We start from the raw sequence: 16,850 nt of genomic DNA on the forward strand, positions 1-16,850 counted from the left end.
TCTTAAAAATTTTCTCTACCACCACAATTCAAAAGATAGAATTCTGTAGGGCTCATCTTATAGCCCAACTTTCACATTGCTACTATTTAAAAAAACAGAAAAAAACCCATAACTGACTATATGGACCTTTGTTGGGAAGGTGATTTCTCTGCTTTTTAGTATACTTTTCAGATTTTCCTTAGCTTTCCTTTCCAGGAGGAAGTGTCTTTTAATTTCAAAATTGCAGTCACCATCTGCAGATTTTTGAGATCAAGAATATAAAACCTGACACTGTTTCCATTTCTTCACTTTCTATTTGACAGGAAGTGGTGGGACCAGTTGTCAAGATCTTAGTTTTTCCTATATTAAGCTTCAAATCAGCTTTTATACTCTCCTCTTTCATCCTCATCAAGAGTTTTAATTCCTCTTCACTTTCTGTCATCAGAGTGAGATCATCTGCATATCTGTAATTGTTGATATTTTTTAATTTCAGCTTTTGATTCATCCAGTTTGGCATTTTACGTGATGTACTCTGCATATTAGTTTAATAAATAAAATGACAATATACAGTCTTATTGTATCACTTTTCTAATCTTCAACTAATAGGTTGTTACTTGTTCAGTTTTAACCGTTGCTTCTTGATCCACATGCAGTCTCCTTAGGAGACAAGTTAGATGACCTGGAACTCCCATCCCTTTGAGGAATTGTCACATTTTGTTGTGATCTACAGAGTTAAAGATGTGGTGATGTAGAAGCAGTTTTTTTTCTTGTTTTTATTGAATTTACTTGCTTTCTCTTCAATCCAGTAAATGTTGGCAATTTGGTCTCTAGTTTCTCTGCCAATTCAAAAACCAACCTACTTTTCTGGTAATTTTTGGTTCACATTGCTGAAGCCTAGCTTGAAGAATCTTAAGCATAACTGCTGGCATGTGAAAAGAGTGCAATTGTTGGGTAATTTGAACATTCCTTGACATTGCCCTGGAATATAAACTGATATTTTTCCAATCCACTGGTCACTGTTGTTCACCATACTTGCTGGATATTGAGTATTATATTCTAACATCATCTTTTAAAGTATTACATAATTTAGCTGGAATTCTATCACCTCCAGAAGTTTTATTGTGTTCAGGCCCACTTGACTTCATTCTCCAGGATGTCTGGCCCTAGATGAGTAACCATATCATCTTGCTTATTGTGAAGTTAAGATCTTTTATTTATAATCTTTTGTATCGTCTTGCTTCCTCTTCTTCATCTTTTTTGCTTCTGTAAATCCCTACCATTTTTTCTCTATCATGTCCATTTTTGCATGAAATTTTATTTTGATATCCCAAATTCTCTTGAAGAGATCTCTTGTCTTTTCCATTCTATTGTTTTTTTCTATTTCTTTACATTATTCATTTAAGAAAATTTTCTTCTCTCTCCTTACCACTCTCTGGAATTCTGCATTTAGTTGAGTATATATTTTCTTTTTTCTTTTATACTTTTTATTTTTTTCTTTCCTCAGTAATTTGTAAAGTGTCATCAAACAGTCATTTTTTTTTTTTTTCCCCTTTGGAATCTATATTTTTTGGGGGGGAGGTTGCTACCTCTCTACAGTATTGCAAACCTCAGTAACTCTTCAGGCACTCTATGCACCAGATCTAATCCCTTAAATCTATTTATCACCTCCACTTAATATTCATAAGGGGTGCTATTTAAGTCATATCTATATGGTCTGATGGTTTTTCTTCTACTTCAATTGAAGTTTGAATTTTGCAATAAGAAACTGATTATCTGAGCCACAGTCAGCTCTAGGTCTTGTTTTTAACTGACTGTATTGAACTTCTCCACTTTTGGCTATAAAGTACAGTCATTGTGATTTTTATATTGATCATCTGGTGATTTCCATGTGTACAATTGCCCTTTGGGTTTTTGAAAAAGTGTTTGTTATAACCAGTGAGTTATCTTGATAAAACTCTATTATCTCTGGACTGCTTCATATTTTACTCCCAGGCCAAACTTGACTATTATTCCAATTATCTTTTGATTTCCTATTTGAACATTCTAACCCCCTTTAATAAATATGACATTTTTAGACGTTATTTCTAAGAGATGTTATAGGATCTTCTTAGAACTCATCATTTTTGGTCTCCTCAACATCAAAAATCTTGTATTGCTGTGTTAATTGGTTTGCCTTGAACTCAAACAGATAATACTTTAACATTCTGAGATTATACCCTAGTACTGCTTTTCTCAGTCTTTTATTAACTGTGAGAGTCATTCCATTTCTTCTAAATGATTCCTGCCCACATTACTATATGTAGTGATTAACTGAATTATACTTATGCATTCCCATTCGTGTAAGTTCATGGACATTGAAGATGTCAATGTATAGATTTGTAATAGATTTCTATGGTATTTACAGTTTTGTTCACTAGCTTCTTGTGTCTAACTCTTCATGACCAATTAGGGATTTTCTTGGCAAAGATAGTATAGCGTTTTGCCCTTTCCTTCTCTAGTTCATTTTTCAGAAGAGGAAAATGAGACATATTAAGCAATACCCAAAGTCTGAAAGCTATTAAGTATTTGAGACTGGATTTGAACTCATGTTTTTCTGACTCTAGACCCAGCCCTCTATCCACTGACCCCCCCCGAACTTCAATTCCAGTTTTATATGTATATAAAATATATTGTCAGATTGGGTCTTATATTTCAAACTGGAAGTTTCTTTAGGGGTCAACAAGTCTAACCTCCCTATTTTACAAATGGAAAAGTGAGATTCAGAGAAGATAAAGTAATTTGCCCAAGAACAAACAGTAAACAAATGGCACAGAAAAATCTTAGAACCAAGTCTTCTGTCACCCAAGCCAGAGATTTTTCCTCAGTACCATGGTCCTTCATGCTGTATCTGGAGTCAGAAAGAGATGGTTTCAAATTCTGCATCAGATCCTTACTGTCTTTGTGACTGGGCAAATAATTTATTTTCACAAGACCTCAGTTTCCTCAATCTATAAAATGAGGAACTCGGACTCAATGACCTATTGGATTCTTTACAGTTTACAATCTAAGATCCTGTGATATATTCATATAGATATTAATAGTGTATTTATTCATATATTTTCTTCATTCCCATTTAATTTCCTTCTATTTTCCTCACCCAATTTTGTAAAGAAAATCAAGATTTTTTTTTTTACCCATATAATTCTCTACTGCTCTCCTTCTATCCCCCAACACTTTTTTTTTCCTGCTTTGAAACAGCAACCACAGCTGCCAGTGCCTCGGGGGCTTTAAACATCAATCAGCTTCACAGCTGGAGGCAGAGTGATCTACAGCAATAAAGCTTAAAGTGCTTTCCTTTCTGATATAATTTGATTCTTCCATTAGTGAACATTTTTTTCCCTTCAAAAGCAGAATGTGCTTGATCGTGGTTAGGGCAAACAAAGGGTTAAATTAAAGGAATAGCGAACGAAGCATGCTCACCATCAACAAGGTTGAGCAGAGGGGAAACAATCCCCAGTGCAGTCCTCTGTTGTGATTCTGTTGCCCCTCTCCCAATTTTATAAGTGTTTTTGGGGAATTGTGCACAAATAACTTTACTTGGGCAGGTCAAGGTGGCTCTTTCGGATGTGTTCCATAACTCCTACCTTTAGAAAAAAGATAGTGAGAATCTAGTAAAGGCTAAAGAAACTATAGCTTTTCTTCCCCAGAGAAAACTTATTAAAAAGGAGAATTCTTATCCCTTAAGTTAGTATCTTCTTTTTGTTGTTTTCGGTTGTTTCAGTTGTGTCCAACTCTGTGATTCTATTTCAGATTTTCTTGGCAAAGATACTGGAGTGTTTGATATTTTCTTCTCCAATTTATCTCACAGATGAAGAAACCAAGGTAAATAAGGTTAAGTGATTTCCCCAGGGTCACCCAGATAGTAAATATCTGGGGACATATTTGAACTCAGGAAGATGAGTTTTCCTGATTCAAGAAATAATTCTCTATCCAAAACAGCTTCTTTCTTGTTCCTTATGCCTTTTTTCCATCAAAAATGTGTCTCCAGGGGCAGCAAGGTGGCACAGTGGATAGGGTACCAGCCCTGGAGTCAGGAGGACCTGAGTTCAAATTTGACCCCAGACACTTAATAATTACTTGGCTGTGTGACCTTGGGCAAGTCACTTAACCCATTGCCTTGTAACCCCCCCCAAAATAAAGAAAAATGAAAATTAAAAAAAACATAGCTACAACTTCTTTATTGTCCTTATTTTAATTATTATTATTAATAATCATTTCAAATATAAATATCACTTTTGCAAGTCTCTAGGGAAGCAAAGAAGGGAAAAGTATAAGAAACTCTTGAATCAATACACTGTAAGTTAGAATAGTACCATTCTATAGTAAATTGAGATGGAAAGCCACAAGAATGATGTTTGTTTCAAGGAACAGAGAGTAAGTTATATTTGTGGTTCAACCTTGTGACTTCTGTTGACATTTCATAGAACAGTTTTTTGGGGGATCTATGACTCTCTTCAGTATGGGATTTTTACCACACATGAGGATACATCTTTTTTTCTGTTTCCCTCCTTCCCTCTCTCAATTCCTTCCTTTCTTACTTCTCCCTCCCTTCTTTTTTTCCTTCCTTTCTTCTGTCTTTCCCTCTATTTTTTCTCTTCCTTTCATTTTTGACAGTTAGAACAGTCCTATTTCTACTTGTTGCAGAACAGCATGGTCCATCTGCTGCTGCTGTTTTCCAGATGTTGGTATCAGTAACCCACTATTCTATAATGTACTTTCATGAGGTCTTATAGAGCTCCTTCCATTTGCTTTATGCCTGGCTTGCCTCCTTACCCATGATCCAGAAATTGTTTGATTACCCTTTTGCCATACATTCTAATGCTATTGACCTAGTGAGGAGATTCACAATAGCTACCACTGCCTCAGGAATGAGTACTCAGGGAGAAACAACTTTTGGATATATTGCTTTCCTACTTTATAGCAAGTAGATTATACATGTGCACCTGATAAAAAATCAAGATCTTGTAATCAGGAACTTTTCCGAGAAGTCAAAATATATTAAACAGTACCTCTGATACATAAGACCTTTAACCCTCCCCCATCACCCCCAAAACAAAACCAACTGTCATGTCACTTCAAAGGGAGCTTATAGCCAGTCCATTAACACCAATCCATCTGAAACAGGACTGCTACTGGCTTCCAAAGTGTAAGAAATGGAAATGAATTTCAACTGAGGATGAGGCCTATTTAGTCATTGTTATTGTTCTTATTGTCAGTCATTGTATCTGAATTTTCATGACCATATATGGGATTTTCTTGATAAAATACTGTAGTGGATTGCCATTGTCTTGTTCAGAGGATTAAGACAAATAGATTAAGAGACTTGTTCCTGGTCACAGAGGCAACAGATAGATCAGATTTCAGACTCCTGGACCAGCACTGTACCCACTGAGTCACATAGCAGCTTCATGTTTTGGTAATACACTGCCATAAGAGAAGAGTGTCTCTGATTTCTTTTATGAAGACAAAGTGTTAGGCATAATTGTCCCATGCTTACAACCTCAGGAGTTTTTCCTATTACGTATATTTCCTAATCTGTATAATTCTACAATAGCACAACTTTGAACTAAAAGACTGTTTCCACTTTTACTTTGGTCCCCTGAGTCGATTGCTTCGGTGGACTTCTGACTATGGAAGAATTAGGAATTACTTGCTTGAATCTCAATTTAGATATCAAATCTTTTACTTCAGATCTGAAAGTCATAAAAGGCCATTAATCATCTGCCTTTAAGGGGGAATGCAAAAATGCAAGGCAAGGTTTTGCAACTACATTTTACAGATGATGGAAGTAAAGGTCCAATGAAGTAAGATAACTCATAGCATGCAGTTAGTAATAAAGTCAGGATTCAAACTCTGGCACTCTCCCCACCCTCCAAAGCTCCTTTTGTTACTTCTTATTATCTTTTTCATTGACTTGACGATTCCCTACCAAGTCATTCCATCTCTTTACAACCTATTGGTCCATAGTGCTCCTTGACCTTTTAATTCTATATTCAAATTTTCTTTGTGTAGAATGATACTGATTCTGCCAAATAACTTATTATCTTCCAAATGATTTCATGGCTTTATCTTTGTCAGAAGATAAATAACCGTCAATATGATTTTGTAATGTTTAGAAATGACCATATAGTATAGTGGTATTGGCAAAGTAGATGCCCTCTTGGGGAGAGCAAAGGATAGTCTTCTTTCTGGAGTTTTTAGTTTGACAGAAACTGTATTATTATGAGTGTGTGTGTGTGTGTGTGTGTGTGTGTGTGTGTGTGTGTTTGCAATGATATTTCATTTCTTCTTTCATTCTAACTTTGAGTTTAATGAGCATTTGCTTGAATAATAGACATGGGCACATGTGCATTTGTGTATATAAATATGTGCATATGTACATATATATACATATGTATAAAACTAGTTATTCTATTTATTATTAGAGTTGACTTGAATATCCTTTTGTCTAAAGGAATGGATTTACATACCATTATTTCATTCAATTACGAAAAACCCCAAAGTTTTCTTATTCACCTATGTGATAGTCCATAGAACATTATAATATAAATTCATGATAGGGTAATGACTTGTTGTAAGATAATCATTTCTATCTGAACTTCTAAAAGAGGAATCAGAGTAGTAGTAGTTATATTGGTATTGGTAGTAGTAGTAGTAGTAGTAGTAGTAGTAGCAGCAGTAGTAGTAGTAGTAGTAGCAGTAGTAGTAGTAGTGATAGTAGTATTAGTAGTGATAGCAGTAGTAATGTAGTAGTGTAGTAGCAGTAGCAGCAACAGCAGCAGTAGCGGTATAAATAGGAAGAATGAAAATAATAACAAAAATAATGAGTAGTAATGGTGTAATTAAATAAATATTTCATTCAAATTCTATTTTTTGCTATTTGCAATGTATATGACATTAACAATATGCATGTAACCTTAGGGAAATCACTTTTATAGGATGCAATTTTCTGAATTTAAAATAAGAGGATTGGGGCTGATGATCTCTAAGGACCCTTCCCTCTTTAAATAATATTAAGTTCTATGCCCTATCATCTCCTAAAATTGCTGTCCTATTATAATTAAGAAAGCAGAATCATTATGATCACTTAGGAAGGATATTTATGCATCGACCAAGCAAGATAACATGAGAAGTTGAAAAATAAATAAGATTTCTACAACTAAAAATATTAACTTTAATTTTCAAGTAGTTATTTGAAAATTAATACATATTACCATCATATTGCTCTTTTGTAAATACCAATTTGTTTATATCACTTCCTTGTCAACAACTTCCAAGTCTGCCTTTCCTCACACCTAATGCCCCAGTAAAATAAAATCTTTAGTCTACATAATTTGACTTAAATCTGTTAGTCACATCTTCAACTTCTAAATATGAACACTCTCCTCTTGAAAATTATTTTTTTTCAATTTTTTCAATATTATCTGAATACAGTATGGGCATCTCTGTCTTTGATCATATCAACTCTCTGAAACCTTCCACAATTACCCAGGATACAGTGATTTCTCTCACCCTCTTCTCATTTCCTTTAGAATATTTATTGTCTATAACATTCAGTCCCAAACTTATCTTATTATGTACTGTTATTTCCTTTTTCTTATGCATACATAGATATACCCCAATTTGATTATAAGCATCTTTGAGTCAATAATGTATTTTGTACCTTTACCCTAACCAACATTAATCCAAACTATGATCCATAAATGTTCATTGTTTAACATATTTGGGCATGGTTTAAGGTTAGCAAAGCACTTTTCATAGTTATGTCTCATTTGAATCTTTAAGCATGAGATATATTGTAATTACCTTTTTACAGATAAGAAAAAAGTTTTAAAAAGTTTCTATTCCTGATCCATACCTACTCAAAATTATAAAGTATTCAAGTTGGATTCAAACACGGGTCTCTTTTTACTACAAGTCAACCTTCATTACACTTTGTCATGCTGCCTCTTCTGTTGATGAACACACTGATGTTCCTACCATTCAAGACTATTTGCATGATTGAATAAGCTCCCCTTAGCTTCGATATCCAGATTAATTACATGATGTTTAATAATTGATTTTAGAATTTGCTTAGTTACGCTGAGTAACTGAGCAAAATATAATTTCACGAAACTGAATCACACTGCCCTTTTCAGTCAGAGTTTCAAAATTCCAGGTCCTGGGAAAGGAACCTTCAGATTCTGAGGAAGGAAGCTATGAAGTAAATGGGTCAAACTGTGTCTAGATTTCTGATTATTTCAGGTTTTGGCCCATGCTGGGAGATGTGACTCTAACTCACCTTGAATCTTAGGGAAATAAAGTCCCATGTGTATAGACTTTTTCTTCCCTTACTTCAAATGAATTCAATGAGAATTTTCTTCGGTACCTATGAGACAATTTAGCTGAATGCTTATAAGCAAATTATTGACCCATTAACCTAAATGTAAAAGCTGCTTCTAGGACACTGGTCAATGGACCTAAGTAACATGAACTTGGTAGGGACAATGTCTGAAGTCTCTGAGAGATGGAGAAATAGATCTTTTCAGAGCAATGCTGAATTTTAAAGTGAAACTGTCCTTTTTTTTTCCTCTTCAGAGAATTTTCAAATCTTGGTACTAAAGAGGGGAAAAAAAGATATGTCTTTTCTTTGAAATACTGGCTTTTTTTTGGTGACAAGACCACCCTCTCCTCAAGCCTTGGAAACTTCAAACAGTTTTGACTGAGAAGTCAAAACTTCTCTGGTCGAAGAAGCTGTTATCTAGAAAGCTGCTATAGGCTATAAGCTCTCAGAAGGTCCTGAAGCATTTAGAATCAAAATGGACTTGGACCATTTATATGTATGTATATATAAACATTCAAATATACATATATATAAATATTTATCATATCTCACAGTAAACATTCAAGCTTTTACTAAAATGCACACTATATCAATTAGTAAGGAATATAGTCTAGTATTGATATAAATTTCATATAAAAATGAACTGTAGGTCTCATTTTTTCCACTTCTGAGTAGGCTTCTGAGATGCTACTCTTAACCTTCCTATGTACCTTAAATTTTCTTTTTTTTTTTTTTAGTGAGGGTTTATCTCTGTTCCCTTTGCTTAATGTTATTTCAATATTTAAATGTTCATTATTTTTATAGTATAGTTAAACCCACCACCCTCCATCTTCACATTGCAATCTCTGAATGTCTTACAATTCATGGTATGATAGATAGATAATTAGATATAGATCCGTGTGTGTGTGTGTGTGTGTATAAATGCATATATGTATATTTGCATATAAATATGATCTCATGTAATTAATATTTATCACTATTTGTTCAATCTTACTAAATTTGCTAGGGTTTTTTTCTTACACAACAGCCGTTTTGGGGGCCCATTATTTTTTAGGTTTTTGCAAGACAAATGGGGTTAAGTGGCTTGCCCAAGGCCACACAGCTAGGTAATTATTGAGTGTCTGAGATCGGATTTGAACCCAGGTACTCCTGACTCCAAGGCTGGTGCTTTATCCACTATGCCACCTAGCCACCCCACACCACCACCTAGACGCCCCATTGTGGGCCCATTCTTGAAGTTTTTTCAGCTTTCTAACAGAGCTTATATTCTGTTGTCATAGTCTATGAAGACCTAATGAAAAACTCAAGGGAATAATAGGAATCAGGTTAAGACATTAATGGAAGTACATAATTTTGTGACCTTATGTCAATGCTTCAACAGAATTTTAACCCATCAACATGAGGGCATATCATAGGCCTTCCATTTATTCTATATCATATGTGATATTTGTTTATGTCTTTCAGTTAATTATATACACATATTAGACTATATTAAAATACTAGAGACCTTCCACTGCTTTTTTTTGAATACTTGACAGATACCAGCAATATACTCAATCAATCTGTTATCACCCATTCTTGCTCCATGACAAACCCACTAGCTCAAATTTAGCATGTCTTTCTCTTTTACACCAATTCTTAACAAAAGTCATCATTGTTAACATACCATATCCTGCTGAAAACTACCACATAAATTTTCATTGACCTTTTCTTAATATGCAATTGTGATTTTCTTCAGATTTTGCCATTGTGGGATGCCATATGGCATCACCAAGAGGTAATTAGTGTTCTAGAAGTGGTATATAATTTCATAGATTCAATCTAGTCTGTTCTCTTCACATCTGAATGTTGCTCATTGATCATTTGGGCATCATTGATAAATCTATATCTTTATAGATGTATACTATATATGTATGTAATCTATAATATATATATACATATATGTGTGTGTCTGGTTACTTATGAACTAGGCAAATGCATTGCCTACCCACCTACATAATATTGTCATTATTCTTTCTTCATCCACTATGTTTTTCCTATGTGGTTAGTTAGGCTGGCATCACAAGTGACTCTGGATCTTCCTGAAAAGGATCTATGCTGTTCTGAGGCTCAAGGAAATTGGAACAATGTCATCCACAAAAAAAAAAGATCATTCTGTAGAGCCTTTCCATTAATAATGAATGTCTAGCCTATTTTTTGACTTTGGGGGAGGACATATTCCATGACTTTTCATATAACTTTATGAGCATATGTTTCCCTGTTAAAATATTTACTTGACTACTATTGATACTTATTTTATTATTTAACAAAGCTATCTCTCTGGTCCTATCTGCCATAGGATTTTACAAATCTTGACATGGGTGGGAATACTAAGTAAAATGATTCCTTATAATCAACAAACCCAAGATATAATGGACCTTATAGTCTCTTTACCAAACATATGTTTGATGTTTTCACTGTGAAAATAGGACCTGCTATAGAAATTGTGCAAATGCCTTCCTTTTCTGTTCTTATATTTTCATCAGGCATAGTGTGAAAGGAACAAGATTAATTCTGCATTTTGACTGAAGTCTGTCAGAGACTTTTATTCAGGTTATAGGCAAATGCAGGGAGAGACATTGACTGACAATTCCATCCCACCTCACCCCCTACCCTGCTATTAACCAAAAAGCTCTGCTTAAAGCAGTTCTCAAATAACATTTTTATTAATAATGAAATAAGAGATAAGAAAATAAAACCAATGAAAAGGACAAAAGTATACAGTTTTCCATTCAAGTTTTGCAATATTTAGCAAAAAGGGAACAGTGCTAATGTGACTGCACCTTTGGGAGAACTGGCTAATTCAAACTTCTCAAGGGAGAGTGAGAAGGATTCACAAATGTTATTACTCTTCTAACTTTAAACAATTTACTTGCAACCCTTAGGAGGATTTAGTGATTGTATATTTTCCAAATCACTTAAGGGTAGGAGTTGATGAATAAAATTTTAGTATCTCAGTTTGCATTTTTTGTAAAATATCAAGTATAATTTAGCATTCATTCTTGGTGTATTTCTCCTGATGCATACTTTTCATCTCTGTCTCAATTATATTTGCCTATCTTCATTCCCACAGAAATAAAGATTTGCCTTCCACTTCTAGAAAATGGGTGGGATGAGGAGGTGGTGAAGGAAGGAAAAAAGACATCTGTGTCTGTACTTATTTATTTATCTTTACCTCTATCACTTCCAACTGTGAGAAGTTTTATAATATTCTTGGCTCAATAAACATCTGACCCTATTGTCATTTTCCAAGTATCCTACTTCTTAATTTGTATAATTTCATGTGCAGGTCATTTCCAAAGGCTAGGAGTGAAATATAATGTGTTTTTTGAGGACACTGCCCTCTCTTTCCTTCCCTTAACACAGTTAAGTCCTAATGACCAATACTTATTTCTAAATGATTCTATAAGGAAAGTGGATCAAAAAGGTATTTTTTTGAAAAAAAATTTTAAGATTATTTTTATCCATTGAAAATCCTAGAATGAGTAAGAAAATTAGCACTTGAGTCCAATAGATACTTTGGCTATGTCAAAGAATATTGCCATGGGCTTTAGAAAAATAGCACTGAAGGCAAGTCAGTTAATAATTATAATGCATCTGAACCCCAGCAGCAGAATTCTTTGCCTTTTTTAAACATGAGGCTAATAGACTAATTTGCTTCTGTATTTAATGTATCTAATCTTCTCCATTGATCTATATTTAGTTTTTTTGCCAGTATCAAACTATTTTGAGAATTATTGCTTTTTACTTTAATTCAAGATCTGGTAGTGGTAGTACCCCTTGCCTCCCATTTCTAAAAATATTTTCCTTGAATTTTTTTTACCGATGCTAAAAAACAACAGATATCTACTCAGTAATACTTTTGCAATTCTCTCCTCTACTCTAGGATTTTTTTCTTCATTTTGTTAACTATGAATCATAGTATCATTACCTCCAATGTCAGTTAATGAGAAAATTGATTAATAAGAAAAGTTTAAAATCTATAACAATGTGAGATATATTAGTTTCAAAGATAGACTGTCTCCCTGAAATTAAGAATTTTTGAAAAAGAGAAAAAAATTTCATGCTGTTAATTGGAGGAAGGGTTACCTATTTTCAACTGTATTGAACACCATACTAATACATGACAGAGGAACATAATGCTTCCTTTTCCAGAGATAGATTTAGTTTCTTCAACTGTGTAAATCCTGTTTTCACTATCTCAAACATTTATTAATACTTTGTGTTCAAGGTTACTTATACTAATAAAATAATTATAGAATGTTATAGAATCTATATAAAGATTATGGTTTAAAAACTTATATGAACAAATTATAATAGTGCTGACAGCCATTCAGTTGGTCAGCAGGATTTGAACAAGTACATATTCTATTCCAGGCTCTGTGCCAGATCCTAGAAATATAAATACAGAATAGAAAATAGTATAAAGGAAAATAGTCTTGATTTGTCTTATATTCTTATGAGGGAAGATAGCAAATACAGGAGAGCTGGATAGGGGAAAAGAGTAGATATTTGGCAAAGGAGCATGGTAGAAAAAGTATAACCTGGAACCCGGAGAAGAATAAGATATGGCTGGCCTGGGTACCCTCTTAAGTTTGTGGGAGCAGTCAGTCAATCAGGAGAAGCCTTGGAGGAAAGGCTATTTCTAATGTGTGAATTCTATAGCTGGAGTGAGGTTTCAAGATGAAGAACAGGAGTTGGATAAAAGAAGTCTGTAGTACAGACTGGAGAGGAACTAATGGTATATTTTTATAGACCATCTCCTTTGCTCAAAGGATTTGGGGGAAAATTGTATTATATGACATAGCATCATAAGCAACAATCTTTCTTGATTTTATATGAAAATCCTCATCAGGTTTCACTCTTTTACTTCACTGTCATGCAAAAAAGCTACTAATCAAGGGTTGATTGCATTAAAGAGTTTTTAAAGGCCTTAATTTTTAAGGTTCTCTTCAGCTCTAAACTTTTGTCTATGAGATTTCTTGTGTCCATGTTTTTTAGCATATACTGGAGAAAAAAAATAAATTTTCTAAAGAAACACTTAATGGTTTTATTAATTCAGTCCTCATTTATTGACTTTTCCTAGCTCAAATCTGGCCCAAACTAATCTACCTGTTGTTGATCCATCCCTCCAGTTTTTCATATACCAAAGAGCCCACCTGAAAGCCTTGTTGAGAGTGACTGAGAAACCATGGTTATAAGGTTTGTTAATCTTCCTCCCAGGTGCATATGCTTCCTGATGTATTATGATGCTGAATGAGATCCCCATAGTTATATAAAATATTAGTGGGGCTTTTCTTTTATTAAAGATGTGCTTTATTAATCTTAATAAATCACAGTTTGTCGTTTGCTTTCTGACTGCCTCTCAAGTAAAATGGGGCTTGACTGTGCAGTAACACTGTTTATGTCATGCTTGAATTGTTTAAGGTGAGGCTCTGAGTAGTTTTATTGCTTTTGTTTATATAGGTAAACCCAATCTGCACATTGGAAATGATTGATGAAGTGGAGTCCCACTTGGAGTGTTTGTCATCACTCATGTGCTGAAGTGACATTTCTTTATGTATTTTGGCATAAACATATGCAACTACTGGCAAAGCATTTGACCCTAGAGTCTGACTATTTGTCATTCTAATCTTTTTTTTTTGCCCAAAGTCAAGCAAGTTACTGTATACTCTATCAGCACGTACATTACTAATTATTCAACAGACAGTAAAATAGTCCTGCGCCTGGGCCTGCGTAAATTGCTGAATGTGCGATCTTCATTTCTCTAGCTAGGTACTATGCAGTAATATAAATAAAGTTGAGACGCATGTAAATGTCAAGGAAGACAGCCATATTGAACTACAATAGCTTTTCAGTAAAACCTGCAGCCTGTATCAGTAGAAAAGGGAAAATGCCAAGTTGAGAACTTAGAAAATCAAATGTAGGCAAAGATTAAGCAAAATACATTAAATGCAACTCTCTTGGAATATAATTTCCAATAACGGAGCTTCACTGAAAAGCAAGTTACCAATAACTCACATTATGTGGACAGAGATAAATGAATGGCTCTTTAACCTCCAGGCTCAGAGTTTGGACAATGTGTTGTGTTGTTTGAAAACATCTGATTATTTATTGGGGAAAATGTCAGAGAAAAAAATTAAAGTGTAAAGTAATTTTCCCCAGAAAGCAATCACATGTCATTTATAGAATATATCCATTTTTTCCCCCTGTTTGAGCATGGATGTGCAACAACAATGGGAAGGATATAGGGAGGTAAATGAGTCAACAAATACTTCAAAGGAAGGACTTGGCAGTGGAGGAATAGGTTTACTAGCATAATTCAAGGGACATAACTATGACAAGTGGACTCAAATTAAGTGCAGGGAAATACAAGGTTCAATCCCAAGAAAAAAATTAAATTATTGGAAAGAACCTAAAGGAATCATTCCAACATTAAACACTGAGAAGAACAAAATATTAACTTTTTACGTAGCACAAATTAATAAGGATATTTAATAGAGTGGTTCTTTAGTTCTGAGATATAAAAATAGCTTGTATATAAATTTCAGCAAGCCATAAAAGGAAAAAAAAGCTCTAATATGTAAGAACATGGAAGGGGAAGGAAAAATCTTGGTTCAAATTGAGCTATTATTATATTCATTTTATGATCAGTATCCAGAAAATTGTCATAACTAGCCTTGAGTTTGTTTTCCTTTGAAAGACAAATGCTTTTCATTTATCATTTGCTTATGGTTACAGATTTCGCACAGTCCCAGGGGGCTCACTATTCTTTCTTGCATCAAGCCTATACCCTCTCCCTCTGTTCTAGGTGGTCATTCATTCTATGAGACTAACAAGTTCACCAATTCCACAGATATTTAGAAATGGGGAATTCAATTTAACTCTACTGATTTGTAGAATATATGGTAGAGAACACGAAGAAATAAAGCTGGAAATGTAGATGGTACCTAGTTAGAGAAAGTTTTCAAAGTCCTGGTAAATAAGGGATTTGAGTAGAAGAATAGTTTGACAAAATAAAAGCATATTAGATTCATTTTAAGAGAAGCAGTGAATATATTAAGAAGGACATTGGAAATTCTAAGACAATAGAAAGAAAGGATACAGAAAATAATGCAAAGACTTAATAGAATTTAGTGGTCAACTGGATAGGAGAAATGAGAAAGAGAGAAAAGCCAGCCAATACCAACGTTGACAGCATTAGAATTGTTCATGCCATTGGGTGATATAATATAGTCAGAAATAATAGACATTTTAGAGGGAAAGATAATGAACTTAATTTGAGACATTTTATGTTTGTTATGTCATTGGGGTCACTATTTGGAGATATTCGTATAAGCATTTGGAACTCTGAGGGAGGTCAAACCTGAATTTAGACATTGTAGAATTATTTGCATTGAAGTGTTAGTAAAAATTATCAGAATATTAGAACAATATTGGAAAAGAAAAGAAAATATAGAAGCGATAACAGAGGACCACTGTTAGAACCTTGGATTTTGAAGAGGATGAGGAGCTGCCTAAAATAACAGAGAAAGAATGGCTATCAAAAAAGAGGAAAACTAGAGATTTCTCAAAAACTGAAGAAGTCTGTCAGAAATAAACTGTGGTTCACAATGACAGTGGTTATAGAAAGGTCAAGGAACATTAGGAAGGCAAAAAAGATATTTAATTATTAGGAGATCATTAGAGACTTTTGAGAGAAATATCAATAGGGAACTGGGGACAGAAACCAGATTATCACAGGTTATGGAAAAAGTATATATATGCATATATATGCATATATATATATATATATATAAAGAGAGAGAGAGAGAAAGAGAGAGAGAGAGAGATAGTACAAATTATCGTCTCAAAAAATTTAACCTAGGGGTGGCTAGGTGGCACAGTGAATAGAGTATCGGCCTTGGAGTCAGGAGTACCTGGGTTCAAATCCTGCCTCAGACACTTAATAATTACCTAGCCATGTGGCCTTGGGCAAGCCACTTAACCCCATTGCCTTGAAAAAAATTTAAAAAAAAAGTTTAACCTAATAGAGGAAAATAAACAAATATAATGGTTAGATTAGTCCAAAAGGTTAAGAAAAGTTGTTTTTATTTTTATTTTTTGAGAATAGGAGAAATTTGAATGTTTTACCTTAAAATAGAAAGGAGTCAGTAGAAAGGGAGAAATTGAAAATGCATTGAAAGAAGGGAAGAGAAAACATGATTATTGGTACAAGGTTCAAGTACTAAGGGGGTATAAGTATTGTGGATTAACTATAATTGTAAATGTAATTATAAATTAAGAATGAGGTCTTCTTTCTCTGAGGCAAGCAGGCAAGAAAGGAAGTATTAAAATTAAAGGTTGGCGAACTCCCACTAGAGGTCTCAATCTCTATGAAATAGGAAGTCAACAAGACAATGGAAAGACTGCTGAGTGAGGGTATATTTTAGTTCTAGGGGGAAAAAAGAGGAAACATGTAGACTAGTGA

This window comes from Macrotis lagotis, chromosome 5, assembly GCF_037893015.1.
Source record: "Macrotis lagotis isolate mMagLag1 chromosome 5, bilby.v1.9.chrom.fasta, whole genome shotgun sequence".
NCBI lineage: Eukaryota > Metazoa > Chordata > Mammalia > Peramelemorphia > Peramelidae > Macrotis > Macrotis lagotis.